We start from the raw sequence: 22,858 nt of genomic DNA, 5'->3' as shown, positions 1-22,858 counted from the left end.
AATTGGTGTGTGTGGTACTGAGGATTGAATCCAGGACTTTTACCCTGAGCTACATTCCCCACCCATCCCCCGACCCCACTCCCTTTTTGAGACAGGGTCCTGCTAAATCATTAAATTGCCCAGGCTGGGCTTGAACTTGCAGTCTTCCAGCCTCCCAGACTGCTGGGATTAAAGACGTGCACTGACAAGGCCAGCAGTTTGTTGTTTTTGTTTTTGTGGTGCACTTATCACTGAGCTGTACCCCAGTCCAAAGACCTTCAATTTTTTTAATATGTCTTTGTCACCAGAAGCCAAGAGGTTACTGCAGTGGGGCCCCAGGCTTCACATATTCATGACTAGTAACCTTCTAGTAGAAAAGGTGTTTGATGCTATTAGCTTATAGGGCCGAAGGTTCAGGGGAGCTTGGTTAAAGGTGTGTGCTTGGCCGGACAGGAGGAGGGAGGTGTGGTCTGTACCCCTCCCGTGAAAATCTGGCATGTCCTGGTAGAGGTGGGATGAATTTGCCCTCAGCTCAGCCCAGCCCGGCAGTCTTCAAGCACAGAGTAGACACCAACTTCCCAAGGCAGCTTGGTTGTACCTCATTCCAAACCAATCAGTTCCCTTGACTCAGGATTTTCACCAGTCCTCCATTCCTACCTGACACCGTCTTGGGCCAGTGTGCAAAAATTCTCCAGGCACAGAGCAAGAAGGCAATTTGAAATACTGAGAGCCGCCCGAGTGTCCATTATTTTCTGTTTAATTACTACAAAAACATATAATGTGTTTCTTTGGTTTTGTTCACCACTAATATTGTACAGGTTAAGCACAGCTAACCTAAAATCCAGAGCCCAAAATATGCCCAAACCCAAAACTCTGAGCCCTGACATGATGCTGTGAGTGGGAAATTTCACACTATTAAACCTATCTTAAATGCACAAGACCATTAAAAATATTGTATACAGTCACCTTCCAGCTATGTGTATACAGTATTTTTTAAACATAAATAAATTTCATGTTTAGATCTGGGTCCCATCCTCAAGATCTCTTTATGTAAACATGAAACTTCCAAAGTCTGAAATCCAAAGCACTGCTGGTCCCTTTCAACCAAGAGATATGCAACCTGTATTCACTCAACCCAGAATAGTCTTTAATAGTAGGAGCCAGGGATCACAAGGATTTCTTTTCATTGTACAGAATGTACACAGAAGCTCTGCAGGCAGCCACAGTGGAAATGCTGCATCCATCTCGACCCCATCAGTGACGGCACTGATCCCTCACAGCCAAGGATGCCCGCACTTTGCTAATGCTCTCTCAGTGGGTTGAGCACATGATGACTGACTGGGGGTTGGAGAAAATCCTGACTTGCAGCATCTGCCACGGCCCTGAAGCTCATGGCTTCAGGGGTTTCAGTCCACGGTCAACTGGCTCCAAGGCAGAAACACTGCAGAAAAGCATGGTGGAGCAAAGTTACTCATCTATTTCATGGTGGCCCAGACGTGGAACACAGGAGAAGAGTGCCTGTGTGAGATTTATCCTCCAAAAGCAGCCCCCAGGGCCCCTCTGCTTAACAATACAGTCAGGTGCGAATACAAGTAGATTAATCCACTCTTCTGGTCCAGGAATCTTTGAATCCAGTTAAAGTTCAAGACGAAATGGTGTAAAGCCCTGCACGAGATTCTGATGGATACCAGAGAAAAGTTAGGCCCCCCCGACTACAAGTTCTCTACCCTGGCTGCATATAACAATCAGGAGGTCACTTCAGGAATTCTGCTGGAACCCCAGACACTGGTATTTAGTCAGAGCTCGTACATGTTGCAGATGTTGAGCTAGGACTGAGAAACAGAATGTGACCGGAATCCCTTTAAAGAAATACGATTGTAAGATCCCTAGAGGAGCCTAGAATTCCCTTCAACTTTGAAGCATCACGCTGGCTGTGAGTCAGACTCAAAACTTAACCTATTTTAAAGACAGTCTCTCTGGCCTACAGCTAGCAGACAGACACTGGAGGTACGAGTAGGCAGAGAAAGGTCTGCTTCTGGGAGGAATTCGCAGACCTTGGCTTTGCTCTGCTTTTCCTCAGCTGTGCCTGCCTGCAGAAGTCCCACTCTTAACCATGCTCATGCCTTGACCACATCTTTACCTTGCCCCTATGCTTTGACCTTGCCTAGGAAAAGACCCTCATCACCTCTTTCGGAACAACACACAGAAGTCTTGAGGGAGGAAAGGAGACAGGCCTGAAATAGTATTACTCTTTCCAAACACAGAGATAGTGTCTAGAGCCGATGCACTGCAGGTAGAGGTGGGATGTGGAGCCGCTCAGTGGAATCACTGGGGAACTTGGGACAGACCCCCTGCCCAAGCCTCACTCCACTCAACAAGGTCAGAGTCGGGAGGGGCAACCACACTGGGAAAGGTGTTACAGGTGATTGTATATCCATATTCCCTGAAGAAACCCCTGCACACATACTGGGAGATGGGAATTGGGGTGCCCATTACAGCAGAAAACAGGAAACAACCTAAATGTCCAACAGACCACAGGGTAAATAAATCGTGGTCCTCCTGAAAGTGAGTGATTATGTAGCAGTGAAGAGGAACAAACCGCAGTTTGCTCCCCAAGTTAAATTAGCTTAATAGCATTAAAGGAAACATGCATGACGCAGAATAATACAAAGAGTGTGGTTGCATTTGCAGCAGATTGAGGGCTGCGTACAAAAGTAAAGTGAACTCTATAGGAAGCGAGAGAGATTACAGCAAGGGTGAGAGTCGTGGTTTCATGGGTTGTGGGGAGCAATTTTAAAAGCAGTGGCAGTGTTCTGTTTCGGAGGTGGTGATTACACAAGTATTCACCTTGTGTGCTTTACACTCACTGTTGTATAGTTCACCCACACAAACAAAAAGAAAGAAACACAGACACCAGTATACTGCTTGAAATTACCAAGTCGACCCATAAAGGAATGGAAAAGATCACTTTGGGTGTTCAGGGAGGAAAGGGATGAGAGGTAAGTGAGGTAATCCTTGTTTATCACAGCGAGGCTCAGTAATACCTAAAATCTCGCCTGCTGTGAAAGCCTATCGGGGATGCAGAATAGCTGCCTAAGAGACGCCAGTCCAAAGTCATCACCTCTGGGATACACAGGGGTAGGGGCTCAGGATGCTCACCGCCGCCCTTTACCTTACCTTGGTATCTTTGGAATCACAGGACTATGTGCAAAGGCTACTTTGGCAGAAATTAAGAAATAGCTTGCCATCCAGCGCTTTGGGAGACTGTTTCGGTTTCCGTCTAGATGCGCCCCACAGCCTCGTGCGGTCACAGACAGGGCTTTTCCAGAGGTGACTGAATCTAGAGTGTGTGACGCTGGGATTAAGGGTGGGTGATGGCTAAATCGGTACACTGATTGGCTTGGCACCGCCCTAGTAGCAGGAGCCTAGAGTACAAAAGGGGCAGAAAGGAGCTGCTCAGGTCCTTTGCCTGCCACAAACTACTTCTCCTCTGTGATGCCCGTCTGCCGTGCCTCCCTGCCTTGGAGCCAGCTGATGATGGACTGAACTCTCTACAAACTGGAAGCCAAATAAACTTTCCTCCTTTAACTTTGGGTGTCAGGAATTTTGTCTCAGCAACAAGAGAAAAGTAACTAAGTCAGAGGATAAGACGTTCAGTCCAAGGCCAACTTGGGCAACTCAGTGAGACAAGAAAAAAGAAAAGAAAAGTTGTTTTGGAGGGGTCCTCCTAGCCTGACCAGAACACAAGGGAGCAGGCTGGGTGTAGCGTGGTAGTGGAGCACTGAGTTCCACTCTCTGTGGAGAGGGAAGTGCACGAAAGGGTGACAAGCAGCGGGGAAGATGAACGGCTACCGAAAGAACCTGGTTTCTACCTTAGTTTAGAGATAGCACCACAGTTGGCTCCCAACTCCAACAAGATGCCTCGGTGCCCCTGTGCTGTTCTTGTCCCCTTGGCAGGTTGGTGCCCAGCCAGTTCCGGAAGTGCCAGGAAAGTGGAAAATCCCCGAGAGATGTGCCAGCCCTTCAGCTCCAGTTAAAGGCAAAGTGACAAGAAAGGCCTTGCATACCAACGAGCCTTCTGTACCTCTCAGGCGGCAGGCAGCACAGGATGGACAGAGAAGATGCTTCAGGCTCAAACGAGGGAATCAGGGGACAACAGGGTCACGAGGCCTCTCACAGTGTTGCCAGACAGCACCTTGCGACCGAGGACCACCTAAGGCAAGAATACAGATTCCTGGGCCCCACCCCAGCTCTAAGAATCAACCCCAGGAGGGGGACCCAGGAATCGGCATCCTCAACGCCTTGCTTCATGTGGCCCTCTTGACCTGGCGAGTTTGGGGAACAGCGGGGTGTCACTCCGCTTGTTAACTGTGGGGCCAGCTTCGAGGATGGCACCTACCCACAAAAGCACTGGGCCAAGCAAGCAGAGACTGGCTGATACATTTAAGTCAGCAACATGTGCAAGAAACCAAAATGTTAACTTTTTTACCCAGTTAGCCTACACTTCCTGGGGTTCCAGATAGATAATAAAGGCAAACCCGTCTACAGTATTTATGAGGCTCTTGACACATATTAAGTCAGAGTGCAGTAAGCGCTGTTCTCTTCCCCAGTTGTACACGCAGGGAGACTGAGGTGCAGACAGGTCATATAACCAACCTGAGGTCACGGCCAGCCACCTGGCTCCTGATTCACCCCCGGACCCCCCTGGTTCCAAACTCCTGGGATCAAGTGATTCTCCTGCCTCAGAAGTAGTCCTCCTGAGTAGCAGGGACTAGAGGTCCAATCTGTCTTTACGTACTAAACTATGGGTTCAAGATCTCACAGCTGCTTCCTACTTGGTGGGGGGGCAAAGCTTTCTGTAGTTAAAGATACCGTACCCACCACGCACATCAACTGCAGCCAGAGTGGGAGAGGCCTGAACCCCGACCCATGGGGGGCAGGGCTAGGTATCCAGTCATGGAGAAGCCTGAAGTACAAGGAAGCCATTAAACATGTGATGTTTGAGCACATTCGAAAAGGTGAAGAATCAAGGGGAAAATACAACTGCACATTTCCTATAATTTCCCATGTTGTCAATCCAAAATTGCTCCATAGCACATTAACAAACATCCCCGGGGGGCCCAAGGATGTCACAGGGGCACTGTATTCTGCCGTTAGTGTTGGAAACCAATGTGATGGTGTCACTACAACTAAGGTGAAAATCGGGTTTGTTTGTTGACTGACCAATTGATTGTGGGCCTGGGAATTGAACCCAAGGTCCTCCGATATGGAGCTACATCCTCCAGCCCTTGTTTATTTTTTACTTTGAGATAGCATCTCGCCAAATCACTAAGTTGTTTGAGGGTGGGCTCAAATTTGTCATCCTCCTGCCTCAGCCTCCTACAATGCTGGGATCACAATTGTGAGTCATCATGTTTGGCTGAAACTGGGTTCTTTTATTTAGTCATCCTGCCTTTTTCTTTTCTGTCCTGCATTTCTAAAGAAAACTAAGGTTGTTTTCTTCTTTTAGAACAAGTGGCTCTTTTTTTACATTCATTTCTGGGTGAGGTCTTCAGAGCACATTCTTTAAATGTGACTGTTCTGTACAAAATTACATTCATTACCTCCAAAATTACATCCATTTCCTCAACGAAGTTACAGCCCATCATCTCAACTATGTTTTTTAAAAAACTAAAAATAGATAAAAGAAATAGGTGAATTTTCATTTTCCCAAATGTTCTACAATATGCAGTGCATGTATTGCTATAAAATTGGGGGATTCTTTCTAAAGGAATCACAGAAAAGAAAGACCCACAGGGAATCAATGCCTACGTAGCGTTACTGCAACCTGTCAGCACCAAGGATGGGGAGAAGATGGGAAAGATATGATATGGGGTACATGATGGTCTGAAAGTGCAGAAGTACCACAGACACAGAGCTCCCAGTTTCTCTAGATCCAGCATTGGAAGACCCCGAAGAGAGAGCCTCCTCGTACGACACTGTCTTAGTAGAGGTGACCATTCAGAGAAATATTTACAAAATGTTTGCTAGGAAAGGTTTCTAACCAGCATGTCAATAGAAAAACAATGCTGCACCATTCCCTGTTTGCTTGCTCACTTTGGGGTCCAGCAGACTCTGTTCAAATCTTGACACTATCACTTAATAACTGGCTAGCACTCCTACCCTGGCAGTCAGCCTCAATCTCTTCTCTTGGACCAGAGGTGTAACAATTCCAATCTGTGAGGTATGGTGGTACACACCTGCAATCCTAGCTACTTGAGAGGCTGAAGCAGGAGGATCACAAGTTCAATACCAACCTGGCAAATTTAGCAAGACCCCATTGGAGAGGCGGAGAGAGAGGAGAGAGAGAGAGACAGAGACAGAAATGGGGATGGGGATTCAGCTCTTTGGTACAGCACTTGCCTGGGATGTTCAAGATCAGTAACACTTTTTTTTTTTACAAAAAGAAGAAAAGACAAGCCTCAGCCCTGCAGAGTCCTTATGCAGATTAGAGGCAGTGACCCATGTAAATTCTGGCTACAGTGCACCAGTCGTACCAGGGCCCCCTGCACACGGCAGGTACTCAGCAAATTTGACTCCTTCCCCGAGTGGACTGAAGCTTGCAAGCTCTACTCTCAAAAACACCCAAGAGCTCAAACAAGTATGCAGAAGAAGGCTGACACAGACGTTCTGGAATGTGTTCCCTAAACCGGGCTTTTGTCCTGGGAGAGCCTCTAAGTGCCCCAAACACATGTGCTGGTGCCTTAAACATTACTCTGCCAAACTCACACACAAGATAACCCAACAGCGAGCTGGTTCTAGGAGCACAACGGAGTCCCAGTGCCTGCCAAGCACATACAAATGTGCACAACTTCCACAGTCCTCAAGGGAGGGAAGGGCACAGTGAGACAGCAACTGTACACCCCACAGGATGGCCACAAGGATAAGGACTGCTGGCTGTTGGGCTGCACGCCTGTAGTCCTAGCTACTGGGGTGGGGTAGGGGCTGAGGCAGGAAGATCGAAAGTTCAAGGTCAGTCTGGCCAACTTAGCAAGATCCTGTCTCAGAACAAAAAATAAAAAGGACTGAGGATGTAGCTCAGCAGTGTCCCTGGTTCAATCCCCACTACTGAGGGAAAAAAAGACAACACAAATCAAAATAAAAACTCACCATCGCTTCTCCTCAGCCTTTTGGCTAAGATCAAGTGCAAAATAAAGACTCATCATACTTAGTGGTGTTAAGGCTGTAGAGGAACACCCAGAAGAAGGCTGCTGCAGCCCTGATGGGAATGTACAATGGTGCGGTAACTGGAAGAAGACTTGGAAGCACCTACAATTAAATATGTGTCTACTCTAGGACCCAACAATTCCAGTGCTGCAACTGAAGGGCATCTTTACATCCTCAACAACAACAACAAAATACAAGAGCATCTAGCAACATTTTTCGTAATGACTCAAAGCTGAATAAAAAGTATCCATCAGTAATGAACTGGTAAGCAAATTGTCACATGTAGGAATTCTATACAGCAATGAAAAAGTAACCTAGCGCTACCCTATTAGATTTCCCTTGCCTCCAGATGGCTGCCACATAAAACAGTAGCTTCCTTCCTATAATGCTCTACTCCTTAAAACGGCCGCCACATGGAATCGCAGCCTCCATGTTAAATATGGCTTCTACCAAGAAACAGCCTTCTTCCTCCCATCATGCCTCTTTTCCCACCAAAAGAGTAACCTGATACTTGCTAACCCTAAGTAACCAGTGATATCACAGGCTCCTCCAATCTCAATGCTACCTCCACTCAACTCCACCCCAGCTCAGGTTAACCCCACCCTACTCCTATAAAAGAAGCTCCCTGTTCCTCCACGCTGCTTTTTCCTTTGTTAAGAGACAGCCTGGCACATCCTTCCCATAATAAAGGCATGTTGCAGTCCTGTTCTGGTCATGGTTTTTCGGCTCTTTTACCTCATGCCCTCAACAATTAAAAATCTCCCAGACACAAGCAGCCCGGCACAAGGGAGTTTGCGATGTTTGCTGGTTACAAGAAGTCTGAGAATTAGAAAACTCTTCTGTAGTGATAGAAGTCAGAATAGAGCTGACACTGGTGAAGGGCCGGGGCCTGAGGGAGCCAGATGGGGAATTAAGACACCTTATTTATCCTGTTATGGATGGTGGTTCCATGCTGCACCAAGGTGGGAAACCTATAGCCTGCATGACATAATGGGCTCTTTTCATCACTGAAAGCTCTGAAAGGTTTGCCATCACTGGCAATGTATAGATACATTACAGGAGCTTGCCAAGCTGTACACTGACCGGTGCACCCTACAATATGAGTTTGACCTCAACCCCCATAAATAAAATAGGAAAAAACGGGAAAGAAGAGAACAGACACAAAAAGTTGATGATGTTTTCATTCAGATCCAAACTTGCAACCAAGCATTAGCAACATCCCAGGATTAACCAAATTTGCACTGACCAGATACTGGACAGCATGCGGAGGGCCCCACATACATTGTCATCTCATGTCTTCTTCCTAGCCATTCTGGAAGATAGTTGCTATCATCGTTTCCATTTTACTGACTGGAAAACTGAGGCTCAGAGAGATATTCAGCAACTTGTCCAAAGTCACAAAGCTATGTCAGTGAACAAGCCAAGATTCCAAACTTTTACATGTTCGTTTACAAAACCTCTAGTTTTAACCACCACATCAAACCACGTTGGAGTCAAGGAGGAAGGCAGAGGAGCATACAGCACATATTACCAAGATTTTACTTTGTTTTTTGGTACTGGGGATCAAACTCAGGACCTTTTGCTTGTGAGGCAGGTGGTAGCGCCACTGAGCTAAATCCCTGGTCCTTTCCTTTGGTTTGCTAGAGACTGACTTCAAATGCAATGATTTTCTCATTATAGAAGCAATACAGAGTCATAGAGAAATTGAAGATTACAGAAAAAAAAACTGCATGCTGTCTTGCACCCATACTGGAAGAACAAATTATGGAAGAGTTCCTTCCTACGAAGAAATAAATGTTGATGCCCCAGGGGTCAATGTCAGTGGCCTGGTAGATCTAGCTCCATGTATTTCTTGACAGTGCCAGATGCTGTGTTGCGTTATTTTTAGGAAAACTGAGCCAACTGGGAAGCCACGAGACATTCAGGAGAGTTTGACAGGTCTGAGTGTGCAGCAATTGCAGCTTTCCGTTGCTGACTTGTAAACAGAAACACTGCAGTTAACTCAGGGTGGCCTCCTTGAAGGCAGTATTTTAAATAGGAACATTTAGTGCTGGAGGTAGCAAGATCAGTTATAGTGAGACAGAGTCATGGGATTACTAAGTTTTGATATGGGAAAGTGAGGCATTTAATTAAAGGCTTGTTTTTATACGCGAGGGAAACCGAGGTCCTATCAGGGAAGAAGGATACAGGAATAAAGCTGGCAATGGGGCCACCTGAGCAAGGCTTAGTTGCTAATAACACACCTCCAGGAGGAAGGGAGATCTGGCTTTGAATCCCACCACCACTTATCAGCTAGGTGACTGAATAAAGTCTCTCACCCTGCAGGAGTCTCTGTTCCCTCATCGATAAAATGGGGCTACCTATGGTTTGGATAAATGTCCCCTAAAAGCCCATATGTTGATGTCCTGGTCCCTGGCCTATGGCTCGATTACAGTGGCAGGACCCTTGGGAGGTGAGGCCTTGTGGAAAGAAGTCAGGTGTTGGGGGCGTGCCCTTGAAGGGGACATTGGGTCCCCAGCCCCGCCTCTTCCTCTCTCTTACACCCAGCTATGAGGTAAACAGCCTGTGCTCCCCTTACTATAGGCCCAAAGCAACAAGACCAAAAAGTCCTAGACCGAAACCTCTACAACAAGGAGCCAACGCAAGCCTTTTCTCTTTAGAAGCTGTTATCTCAGGTGTTTTGTTACAGTACTAGAAATCTAACAGGAGTGTAAGACTCGCCCCTCAGGAGAGTGCAAATATGAAGCATGATGGTGCACATTTCACAATATGTGGTAAGGTTGCAGTAAAAATTTCTTAATTGCATAAGGAATGCAGCTACTATAGAAAAAATGGAAATATTTATTTTCTAATTAATATTTCAGCGCATTTCCTCTAAGCCATCAGGTAAGCTTTAGTTTGTGTTATCGTATGCATTTATATCTCTCCCTATTAGTATTCTGCTTCTACATTTTTATTGACAAGGGTAGCTCTGTTTTGCAATTAGCTCAAGTGCATAGAGATTAGAGTTTTAGCACAGCCGCCACCACATAGCTTGTCCTTCACAATTGTCTTCCAAAGCCCAGTGAGTCATGGGTGTGAATGGACACAGATGAACTCCTTCAGCCTTGTCTTGTGTCTTTTTAAATTTTTATCTCCGCATTCTCAGCTGCTGCTGCCAAGACTGAACCTTTAGAAATATCCCAGGCATTTTGAATGAGTTGAGGGTATAAACAATTCTCGTCCCGTTCTGACGGGCTGAAGCTCTGTGCATTCAGTGAGAGAAATGGAAACATGTGCTCCAATTTATTTTTAACCAGCAACTCCACAGGTGTAACGAGTTGACAAATGATTGAGAGACTATTTTAATCATATTCAGTGATTCTAAAGCAGTTTTGCCATCTTGATGGCTGACTCAGAACCCGGGGCAGACAAGATTTACATCAAGAATGGCAGGGATTAAGACACCAAAGGCATCAGATGTGAAAAAAAGGGACTGGAGCTGGGTGTGGTGGAGCAACCTTGCAATCCCAGCTTTCTGGCCATCAAGGAAGCAGGATCACAAATTGATCCTTGCTTGGGCAATCTAGTGACTTAGCAAGACTGTCTCAAAATAAAAAATAAAAACGGCCAGTGACGTAGCTCAGTGCAAAAGTCCTGGGTTAATCTCCAGTAGCAGGAAGAAATAAAGAAGTAATGTTCCAGAAATCTCAACCTCAGTGTTCTAAGTGCAGCCCCCTGGCACCCTGAAAAGAAAACATGAATGTTTTCAACCACTTACTAAGGTGGGAAACATCTGTCTCCAAACAAACCTGCATTTTTAGAAAGGATGACTCATCTCACCTATATCATTTTACTCTGCAAATGTCCCCTTTATAATCCACTTCTGCCCATATCCACTGGGTCACCCTGATCCACTCTGCACCTGCAGCCACATTAATCTTTCTATACCTGACCCTGGTACTGGCTCTGGATTGACCCCCAGGCCTTGTGCATGTTAGGCCAGTGCTTTACCACTGAACTGCATCCCCATCCCTTTAAAAAATTTTAGACAAGTCACAGGCTGTCTTGAATTTGCGATCCTCCTGCCTCCGCCTCCTGAGTAGCTGGGATTATAGGCGGGCATCATCATGGCCAGTTACAAAATCCTTCTGATGCTGCCTTGGGATCAACTCCAAAGTCTTTACCAAGGCCCTGGGCCCACAGCACTCTCTTGCTTCACCACAAGGGTCTTTTTGCATCCACTGCCCTTTTGAACCTGAAGAACACCCCTCACCATGGAAAGCCCTGTCTGCCTTTCACACCTAGTTAAGTCCTTCAGCTTGGACCCCACACCCCCAAATATCTCCTAGCACCCAGACCTTGAAAAGACTCGGGCAATTTACAGTGAAGTGTTCATGTGACTGCTTGAGCAGCACCTGCCTTCTCTGCTAGGCTGTTTCCAGAAGAGCTCAGAGCAGACTTCTCTTTTCCATTGTGTCCCCAGCACCTGCCTGGCCTGGTCCACTGCCCAGAGCATGCACTCAGGCAGGCCTTGTTGGACCAATAAACAAAACCCTACTCCAGCTTCCTGTGAACGCTCCAAGCCCTCTCTCAGATTCCAGGCTGTCAGATGGACACGCATCCTTCGCAGGAACACCAGGGAGCTCCTCTTCTGTGGGAATCCTAGTTTAGTATCGAAGAGACACAGCTTGCATCCTTACTCCAGCACCCACCACCAGCACACACACCGCCCGGTGCTGAGCTCCCCTTTCCTCACCTGTTCAGTGGTTTCCTCCTGAACCTTACACACAGGGTAGTGTTGACTTACAAATGAGCTTCATTGGCTCATAAGTCGGATGCATTTGTAAGTCTGGCGAAGTGAGTCTTACACAATTACACAGTGTAAAGTGTAAGAAACCACAATCACACAGAAAAAATGAGCAACATCTACCATCTTTTTGCCTCGGTCCAATCTCTCCATTATTTTCACTTTTGTTTCCATGGTTACTGCTTTGCATTTCCTAGCAGCCCCCTCCACGTCACCACAGCTTTTCCTGCTTCCGGACACCCGGCTCTGACTGAGCGCTGTCCTGCTGTGCACAGTCGCACTGCACAGGGAGCACAGGGCAGCACCGCGGGGACAGTGGCCGGCAGACACGGGAGCGACTTCCGGGATTTGTTCACATCTACAAATGTTCACAGTGCAGGGTCCCTTGAACTGTGAAAGTTCACAACTGGAATGTTCATAAGTCGGGGACTTACTGTACTTAAATTAATTAACTGAGATTACATATAACAATCCAGCAGATGACTGACTGGCACACAACAGGTGTGTTATTGTGATATAATAAGAAACAGACATTTGGGTCTTTATCCAGTTTTAGTGGCACAGTTTCTAAAGCCCTGAGAATCTCTCACCGTCTTTTCGTTTGCTAATGAGATGACTGACAGCTGGGAGCTGCAGGATGGCCTTAGGAGCAGGGATGGCTGCCAAGGAACCTAATCAAAGGGTTGAAGCTTTCACCACTGTCTCACCCTTTGGGGAGGGTAGACTTGATCACCCATGACCCATAGTTTAATCATTCAAGTACACCTAACAAAGTGCCCATAAAAATCCCAAAAGACAGGAGCTTCTCTCTCTCTCCTCCCCCCTCTTCCTCCTCTTCGTACTCCTGGTTTTTCCAAGCACCCTGAGGTGAACAGACCTCATCCATCAGGTGCTCCCTGCCACTGTGCACTGCCTCACTACAGAGCCAAAGGTAATGGGGCCTTGAAACCATGGACTGAAACTTCCACAACCATGAGCCACATAAACTTTTCCTCCTTAGGCTGAGGCAGGAGGATCACAAGTTTGAACCCAGCCTAGGAAACTTGGAGAGAACTTGTCTCAAAATAAAATCACGATAATAATAAAGGGCTGGAGAAATAATTAGCCTCTGGGTTCCCAGTACCAAAGACAAACATCATCAACAACAAAACAAAACAAAAAGAAAAACCCAGCAAAAAAATCGTACTCCAAGCATCCCAGTAGCTTCTACTGCATACTAATTTAGCTGTACTACAAATAGTTTGTATAGAGGTTTCTGGGTATTTACTTAGTTGTACTATAAGCAGTTGGTTTGTATGATGTAGTTAAAAAGTCCAAAGGTAAAGTCTTTCTTTTTTTCTTATTTTATTTATATTTTTGATCCATAGAGTTGTTACTTTGATCTATTTGATCACTGCCTGTAACAATGTTGTCCAACAATAAATGGAATTTTACTTCCCTGAAAAAATGTCTTTTCCTCTTTTTAAAGTTATTTACCTCAGGTATTACATCACAACAACAGAAATCTGACTAACACAGAAATTTAATGTTGGTAGTAGAGTCATTTTTGTTGTCAGAGCTTAATTTAGTTATGACAAGAAAGCAGAGTGGTTCGAAGTTGGGTGATTAGCCATAGTGATAACAATTAAGAATAGACAGTGAACTAGGGCTTTGGGCCAAAAATGAACTTCCTCTACCAACATGTGTTGTAGCTACTCCCTAGGGAGTTCCTGAGATTTGAGGAATTCAAAATGCAAAATAGTCAGTTTTACTCTAAAATCCTGGTTTCCTTTAAACCCTACATTCTGAGTTCCAATGAATCATTTTAAATTCACAGAGCCACTTGTAATAGGTTACCGATAAATAATCGAGCAATTCCCCTGCTCCAGTTATCCGTAAAAAGTTCTGGACCACTGCGCGATGCAGAAATTTCACTTTCAGGATTCCCTTCCTTAGGATCCTTTTTTTCCTCTTCTCCTTAAAACCCCCCTAACTTCCTCCTTTTGGTTGACAGCTTCATTCCTCAAGACCACAAGCTCAGTTTGCACAGAATGAACTGTTTCACTGTGACTATGCTCATGGTGTAGTTCAGAGGCCTTTGGTTTGCAGGAAGAGTCGAGAGATTTGGAAATGCAGGCATGAAAGAACTTGAATGTGGTGAGCAGAGTTTAATAGGACCTCAGAAGACCAGAATGCTGATAACAGTACACTGGGGAAGAGAGGTTCAGATGGGAACAATGACTCTCTTGCGGGAAGGTACTAAGGGCCATGCAGGTCACGTTCTGGCAAAGAACTTGCCTTTTACACTCTGCTCGCGCCATCAGGCTTTGTGGAAGACTAAGTTGAAATTTCAGCACAGCACAGCATTCAGGTTGTGGCATGGGTACTGCTTGCTGCTTTTAGCTAGATTTACAGTGTGAATTGGGAGCAAAAGCAGAGTAGAAAGATTTCATAAATTTGAATTTCTACTAGAAAAGTAGTATCATTTAAAGCTACAGAGGACCAGTTACAGCAACCAAGCTGAGGAGGGAAAAAGAAGCCAAGAACTTCATACTGAGACATAGGAAAGATGTCTTGACAGCTGTCAGGAATTTGCCAGACCCACACATTGAAGGCTCAGGGTATACACGCGTCACTGAGAAAAGCATCCCCTAAGTGCTGGCCATGATGCTGGAGAGCAGTTGGAAATGTGTCCTTTAGAGCCATGAACATTTTTAGGATGGAATTTGGGGAAGACAGCATAAACTGTTTACACTGAACTTACATTATAAATAAGAGGGGCTGGATAATGCAAACTGGGGAAAGTTCTGGGACAGTACAGTCCACAAGGAGAAGTGCTTGTTGCTAGGATTGGTTGGGCTTGGAAAGTTTATACAGAAGCAGTATATAGAGGCACCTGGGAGTTAGTTGGTCATCAGGGATTTTAAATCGTGCTTTTAACTCATACTCAACAATGTGGAACAGGCATTTGTTGGTTTCAGCCAGTAGCTGTTAACTGATTAATTTGTTTTATCTCTCACCAACTCTTCTCTCCCTCTTTGAAATTAAATTTAGGACATTTCAGAATTTTATTTTATCAATGAAAATGATAATTATTTTAAGTATTACTTATTGAATTCCAGATGTTTGCTAGGCCACTCATCTTCAAAACAACTCTATGATGGCAGGATCATCTCCACTTATCAGATGAGAAAACTGAGGCTTAAAGGTTAGTGACTTTTCTAAGATGTTAAAGTGAGATACAACTCATTGTTTGTCTGCTTATTCTACTGTTTTTAGGAAAATCATGTCAAAAGTATGAATTAAAATGTCAATGTTTTCAATATGTAAAAATATCTACAATAGTTGCACAATGAAATTAAACTCCCCTAAAGCCATTTCTAGGGAATTTATTCCAAGATACTAATTTGAAGTGCATGCAAAGATTTAGAAATGAGACCAGTCAGAGCAGCAATATACCTGTAGTGAAGACATTTAGAAAGAAGTGTCCAACAGGAAAACAAATAATGTAGGCAGTCATATAAAAGAACTTGGTAACACAGGGGGAGATGTTTATAATTAGACAAAAACAGGAGCATGTGAAAATAAATTGCTCTGCATTATGATCTCAAGGATGTAAAATTAAAGATAGAGATGTATTTTCCCCCAAAATGGAAAAGAAAAATACCAATTGGAAATTTAAGGGACTCATGATGGCCAAAATAATCTTGAAAAAAGAAGATAAAAGCAGGAGGATTCACAATTTCTTACTTCAAAACTTACGTGGTACTGCATAAAACAGACAAAGAGATCCATGGGCTAGAATTGAGGCACTAGCCAGGGACTATGTGTTTATGTACTACCTAGGGTATAAAAAAAATTGACATTAAAAATCAAAGCAGCTGGGTATGGTGGCGCACGCCTGTAATCCCAACACTCAGGAGGGAGGCTAAGGTGGGAGGATCATTGTGAGTTTGAGGCTAGCCTAGGCTCCATAGTGAGTTCAAGGCCAGCCCGAACTACATAGTGAGACCTTGTCTCAAAAAAACAAAACAAAAAACCAAATTAAATGACCCCTTATATTTATAACCAACTGATTTTCAACAAGAGTGCCATCGAGGGGGAAATAATCTCTTCAACATATGGTGCTGGACAAATGGATATCCACAGGCAAAAGAAAGAAGTTGGGCCCTTACTTTACATCTATACAAAGATTAACTCAAAATGGGTCAAAGACCAAAATTAATGTGCTGAAACCTTAGAATTCTGAGGGAAAAAAAATAAGATTTTTGACTGTGAGTTAAGCTATTTTCTTAGGTATGACACCAAAAGCAAAGGCAATAGGGAAATAAATTGTACACTATCAAATTAAAAACCCCTGTGCCTTAAAAGACATCACCTAGAAAGAGAAAAGACAGCCTAGTGCAGTGGCACATGCCTACAATTTCAACTACTCAGGAAGCTGAGGCAAAGATGCCCAAGTTCAAGGCCAGCCAGGGCAGTTTAGCTAGACTCCGGCTCAAATTATTTTTAAAAGGGGGATGGGGCCAAAGCTGTAGCTCAGTGGTACAGTGCCCCTGGTTTTGGTCCCTACTGACTCCCTCTGCCTTCCCAACAAGTGCAGAGAGAAAAAAGACAACTCAGAATTACAAATCATGTATCTCATAAAGGGGTTGAAAATAAAGAACTCTTACTGTCCAATAATACAAACAATCCATTTTTTTAAAAAGGGCCAAGGATCCAAATAGCTAGTCTCCAAAGATGATAGAACAATGGCTAATATGCACATCAAAGATCCTTAACAGCATTATGTACCAGGAAAGTAGAAATCAAACCACAGTGCGGTACCATTTCATACCCACCAGGATGACTATAATTCAGCCAACAGATAGTAACAAGAGTTGGAAGGATATGTAAAATTGGGAATCCTCACACACTGCTCTGGAAATCTCTCTGGCAGTTCCTCCGAAAGTAAGCCCTTGAGTTACCATATGGCCCAGCCATTCCACTCCGAAGTATGTGCCCAAGATGAGGACCCATGTCCACACAAAACCTTGCACCTGGAAGCTCAAGGCAACTTATTCATAGTACTCCCAAATATAATGAATGTTCTATCCATTATCTCACTTGCGTCTCCTGGGAGTCAGTGAGGTGGGTACTCATATGACTTTCATTATGTAAATAAGGAGACTGCACCTTGGAGAGGGTAAGCATCTTGTTTAAAGTCAGTAGGGTAAGGCTGGGGATTTAGCTCAGCGGTCGCAAGCGCAAGGACCTGAGTTCAATCCCCGGTACCACAAAAAATAAATAAATAAATAAAGTCAGTAGGAGTTTATAAGTGTTTTCAGTAAGGCTTTGAGGTGGAAGTGTTCATTTCACCTTACAGTTATTAGATGAACAATCAGGAAAGTCAAGTGCATTACTAGGAAGGTTCCAACCCGACATCCAGTGCAGGTCTAGGGGTTCTTACATTTCTATCATTATTAGCTGCTTTTGTTTTCTTTTCTTTTGGTACCAGGGATCAAACTCCAGCCCTCGCGCTTGTGAGGCAGGTGGCAGAACCACGGAACCAAACCCCCGGCCCTTAGCTGCTTTTCTTGAACAGCTGAAAAATGTCACATTGAAACCTCTTTAATGACATGTCTCTGGAGGCCTTGAAAAGCAGATGAGGACAATTCCACTGCACCCCAGAACAGAAGAACATATGCAAGACTCCCTAGTCTCCACCTCCTCTTTTCTGCATGGATGGGGAAAGTCAAGGCACTTCGAACATGTTTCCCGGGCCCCAGTGACCATGGGGTGGCAGCTTTCTTAGATCTCTGCATACTTTTGTATATTTTTCATAATGAGAATGTACTCCTCTGATAAGGGAATAGTTTTGAATTATATGAAAAGGAATCGGTCTGTCCTTTTAAACATCTGCCCTCCACAGCAATATGCCTTTAAATTCTTCTGCGTCTTGGGCTAATGAGAGTTGAATCTGAAAATTGGCAAGATACTTTCACTGCTCAGATCCTAAATTTAGATCCTAAGGGTGATACCATGTGTCAACAGGACTCATAGAGGGGAGGTGGGATGATTTGGCAGGCAGGGACATTATGCTTTAAGCCAGGCTAACAGGCGTAAAGGAGTGTGTGCTCTGCACCCTTGGCAATGGAATCAGAGTTTGGGTCCAGATGGACTTCATAGGAAACTGAAAACTGATAAATTCTCCCAGGCATTTTACCTCCGTCAATAACACCCACACACTGCAGCAGGAGGAGGTGGAGAAGGGACCTGGATTTACTGGCTGGCCCTGCTAGTTTCTTGCTGTGTGGCCCTGGGTATACTGTTCAGCTTCTCTGTGCCTCAATTTCTTCATTAGGAAAATAGAGACCATAGTAATACCTCAAAGTGTTGTTGTGAAGATTAGTTAACTGAGTCGCTATTTGGGGAAATCCTTACCTCACAGTAAGCACATGGTGAATATGAATATTCTTTGTTATTGCAGAAAATATAGATAATCAAAACAAGGAAAATTAAGTGCCTCTACTTCTATTTTAGAAAATAGGCAAAAATCAACCAATCCATCACGTGCATTACTGTCACTAAGAGACAATCACTATTAATACCACTTTGGGTTTAGAGTGTAGTAGACTTTTGACTTTATCCATCTAACATGAAAACACATTTTCCTTCATTTGTTCATTTGGAGGAAGTACTGCCTCCACACAATGTTTGGGAGGGGGTCAGTACCACAGACCCATTCATTCAACCAACAATATTTCTTGAACATCTTCCATGTGTGGGCACTGAGCTAGGTGCTGAGAATACAGCAGGGAATAAGACACAAAGTTCCCGCTCTCGGAGAACTTATATTTCACTGCACGCCACAGATAATAAACCAAATAAAATTAGTGAAATCCTGGAGGCCTCAGAAGAACTCATCACTTGAAAGCTATTAATCAGTGGCCAGGTTAAATATATCACACGCATGCAATTTGTCAAGGAACTAGCACAGCTGGTCCTACCACCTAACAGAGGCTGCTGCGAGAGCCTCCTCCTCCCTCCCTCACGGCAGCTGGGCTGCAGTGCAACCACTGCACATTTCTGTACTTCCCAGGGCTGTGAAGAAGGGGCGGCAGCAAGTCCAAGTTCCCGATCTGTTGCAGCAGCAGGGCTGCCCTGGAGCACAATTTGGAAGCGGTCAGTTGTTGCGGAATCACTCTGTGGATGAGAGCTCAGACAGACACAGGGAGGGTAGACGGAGGCAGGCTGGCCAGGGAGGACTCACTGAAAAGACGACAGGAAGCAGGGCCTGACCAAGGACAGGGAGTGAACTGCGGAGACCTGAGGGGTGGGGTGTCTTCCTTTTTACTTGGCTTGCAGTGGCATTATTGAGTTATAATTCATATACCATATAACTGCCTCATTGAAAGCGAACAACTCAATGGTTTTTGTTGTATTCACAGAGTTGTGCAACCACTATCAATTTCACAACACTCTATCACCGCCAAAAGAAACCCTTAGTCCTTGGCTACTACCCCTTAGTCTTCCAGCACCCCTAATGCTCTAGCAACTACTACTTTCTACCTCTATAGATTATTATATAAGACATATTGCCATTAACCCTCCTCAAAATATTTCCTCCCACTTCAAACACTTATCCTATTATTCTTGCCACTTTCTCAAGCAATTCTGGAAGTCCTTTTCTGTGAGAGTCTTTAGTTGCACTGTTGTGGCTGCCTTGATGTCCTGAGTCAACTCAAAATTACCTTTCTTGGTCATTTTCACTTTGGGGAAGATCCAGAAGTCACACGGCCCAAGATCTGGTATATAAAGGGATGGACGGGGACACCCTCTAGTGTCTTCATGGGCCTGCCTTCCATTGGATGGCACGTGGCAGCACCCTTCACCATATTTTTTATCATACCTCATAAAGACACAAAAGAGGGCTTCCTGAACTGCCTCAGAAAGCATCAAAAATTGCAGGACAAACATGTTGGTAGTAAAGGAGAGTATTTTGAGGGAGATTAACGGCAATGTGTGTTTTACAGTAAATTTTTTTTAAAAAATTAAAACATTCACAGTGTACTCTGATCACACTTCGTACATGGAATTGTACAACAGGTGGCCTTCTCTGTCTGGCTTCCTGCACTCAGCATGTTTCCGAGGTTCATTCGTGTTGTTTCAGGCCTCAGTCTCATTTCTTACTATGCTCTGGTCTTCCTGTCTGTACCGAACTACTGCTGCACTTCCGGAGATCACAAATTTTGCCCCTCTCTCTGTCCGTCTGACCAGAGGAAAGGCTGTGAGAAAAGCAGGACAGCCTGAGGGGGAAAGTTCTACAGGTCCAAAGCTCAGCCACTTCACAGCTGTGTGACCCAAGGCAAAGCCTCTGATTCCTCCCCAGAAAGATGACAGCAATCAAACTTTCTACTTGGCCAATTTACTATGAAGACTGGAGATACCATTCTGAGCCATTCTGAGGATCAAGGGCCTTCTTGGGCATCCAGTGGTCAGCAGCTAAGAGGACAGGCAGGACGTGACATGTCAGGGGCAACCTCCTGCCAAAGTTCCAGTTTTCTTTCAGAAAGAGTCACCTCTAGGAATGACAGACGCCAAACGTGGTGACAGGAAGTAGTCCTCACTGTAGAGTATGTGTTTTCCCACCTTGCCAAATATGTGACTGACTGCAAACGTATCTCCTTTAAAGATTGCTGCTCTCTCCCAGTTGTCTCCTGGATTTTCTTTCTTTCTTTCTTTTTTTTTTGTCTTTCAGGTCTTGCAAGACATCAACCCTCCCTCAAACGCCTTTAAACTGCCAATGCACACTCCCTCTTCTGCTTTGACCTTGAAACCTCCAGAGTTATTCTCTGGCCCTCAGCTATCCTACCCCATTCCCTGACTTAGCAGAATGTTCACTGTCTATTGTTCTTGCCTTTAATTGTACAACCAAAGCCCCAAACCCAATGACCACCATGTAGACAACAGCAAAGGTCTTCCAAGGTTTACAGCTGCTCAGCAGTAGGCCTCTTGCTGTCAGGCAAAAGAGTCTACAGCAGACACCTAATGAGATATTCTATTTTGCTGTGAGCGCTTCCTGATGCATCCCTTCCATTTTCCTAAATAGAAGGCAAAGCTCATCTAGATGGTAAATTGCAGAACTGGCCCAGGAACTCAGATCCCCTGCATTTTAATCAGAATGAAACTGCATTAGTACAGAAGCCTTGCAAAGGAAGACTTTGAATCCAAAGCTATTACTGGAATCTTGCAGTTAATCTACAGTATTAGGGCTTTAATGATGTGGTTCCAACACACGCTCTACTAAGTATAAACATGTGTAATCACTTTCACTGGCCTGACACACCCTTATAGATTTTTCCCCAGGAGAGTCTCATCTGAAGCCAGCCTCAAGGGCCACTTCTGTGGGTCCATTCCCCGGGATAAAAACTTCATTTTGCTGACATCTTCAGAATATCACTAAAACTAGATGCAGTTATTGGGGGTTCCTTTTGTGCCAGCCATTTGTTTAACGCTATACATGGCCATCTCATCACAGAACCCTAGTGACAGGGCCTATGTGTACCCATGTCACACAGGAGAAAACTGAGCTCACAAGTAGGAGCCCCTTGCCCACAGCCACAATGACTGTAACAAACAGGTAGACTCCCAAAGCCAATATGCTTTATAAGAGTACATGTTAACCATGTGTTGGGCACTCTGCCTAATAGTAATAATAGTTTCCTTTCATTGATAACTTATTATGAGCCAGACACTATTCCAGTTTATTTAATCCTCATTAAAAAAAAAACTTGGGCCGGGGATTTAGCTCAGTGGTTCCGCCGCCTGCCTTTCAAGTGCAAGGTCCTGAGTTTGATCCCCTGTACTACCAAACAAAAACAAATAAACGAACAAACAAAAGCTCAAAGGCCAGGGATTTAGCTCAGTAGTGCAGTGTCTGCCCCCAAAGCACAAGGTCCTGAGTTCAATCCTCAGTCCCAGAAAAACAAAAACAGAAAAACTTGTAGGGGGCTGTGGCTGTGGCTCAGTGCTAAGTATTGTCTATCTGAGACCCTGGATTCATCTCCATCACTGCAAAAAACATAAACAAAAGCTAATTTCAAAAGCCCCTATGGGGTGGTTACAAATATTAGTATAGCCATTTTCTTGCCATACAGAGTCACAGAAAGGTTAAAAGGCTGCCTAGGTGAGAAATGGGAACCAGTCCATCCTGGTCATGAACTTTCCAGATGTTGTACCTTTGTCTAGATTTTATAAAAGCCTTCTACATCTACACAATTACAAAGCAGCATGTTAAACAATCAGATGGAAAGAATGAGGGGCTAAAGAGACTGGAAATGCTCATTTGCATAAACTTAAATTTAGGGTCTTGAATTGACTGGTAAACCACAGGGAAGGAAATCTTTCATTTTACCTTTCTCCTCCACATCTGCTCCTCTCCCTTCCCCTACCAGCTCTCCCCCGCTCCTTCCTTCACTTCCTTCCTTCCTTCTAAGATAGGGGGTCTCAGGGTCCTGCAGTATTGCCCAGGCTAACCTTGAACTCTCGGGCACAAGCAATTCTTGGGCCTCAGGCTCCAGACTGGCTGGGACTACAGGCATGCCCCACTCTGGCTAGCTCATTTTACTTTATAATATCAGCAGAAGAGTATGAATGTCCAAACATTTCAAATAGAAGGCATGTCTTAGCTGTGCATTTTTTGGCAAATTTTAAATGAAAAGATAGGTGTGAAACTTACGATATTCAAACACCCCCCTACCCACTGGTGAGTCTTAAAAATAGAATCAATAGAAGTAATATCAAGGCTTGAGCTGGGATTTAGCTCAGTGGTTCCAGCACCTGCTTCACAAGTACAAGGACCAGAGTTTGATCCCTGGCACCAAAAAAAAAAAAAAAAAAAAAAAAAAAAAAAAAAAAAAAAAA

General features: G+C 44.6%; 1 protein-coding gene across 4 annotated transcripts in view; it reads right to left on the bottom strand.

Annotated features, from left to right (window-relative positions):
- Iqck (IQ motif containing K) overlaps window positions 1–22,858 on the bottom strand; it is a 121,871-nt gene that overhangs the window by 1,811 nt on the left and 97,202 nt on the right. The window lies entirely within an intron of this gene.

The sequence above is a fragment of the Fukomys damarensis genome, unplaced genomic scaffold (genome assembly GCF_012274545.1).
Source record: "Fukomys damarensis isolate Sample0158 unplaced genomic scaffold, DMR_v1.0_HiC HiC_scaffold_34, whole genome shotgun sequence".
Lineage (NCBI taxonomy): Eukaryota > Metazoa > Chordata > Mammalia > Rodentia > Bathyergidae > Fukomys > Fukomys damarensis.
Note: the sequence above shows the minus strand (reverse complement) of the source record. Positions and strands in the feature narration are given on the sequence as shown.